The following is a 280-nucleotide window of genomic DNA, read 5'->3' as shown; positions in this document are numbered from 1 at the left end:
TTGTAGTTTACATTTCTGACGATTTCACTTGCAAGCCGGGGCGAGATCGCCAGGATTTTCCAACGGAGCCTGGCGATCTCGCCCCGTGTCGATTTTGTTTTTTCTTGTTTAAGTTTACAGTTTACAGTTTATTATAATAAATACACGTAAAGTACACATTTTATGGTTTGTTTCATCATGTAATGTAACATTTTTTAAGTTTACATTTCTTATTATTTCACTTTTTCAGGCTGTGTGGCGAGATCGCCAGGATTTTCTCAGTGTAGCATTTTTATGTTGG

This window comes from Gigantopelta aegis, chromosome 14 (genome assembly GCF_016097555.1).
Source record: "Gigantopelta aegis isolate Gae_Host chromosome 14, Gae_host_genome, whole genome shotgun sequence".
Taxonomy (NCBI): Eukaryota; Metazoa; Mollusca; class Gastropoda; order Neomphalida; family Peltospiridae; genus Gigantopelta; species Gigantopelta aegis.
Note: the sequence above shows the minus strand (reverse complement) of the source record.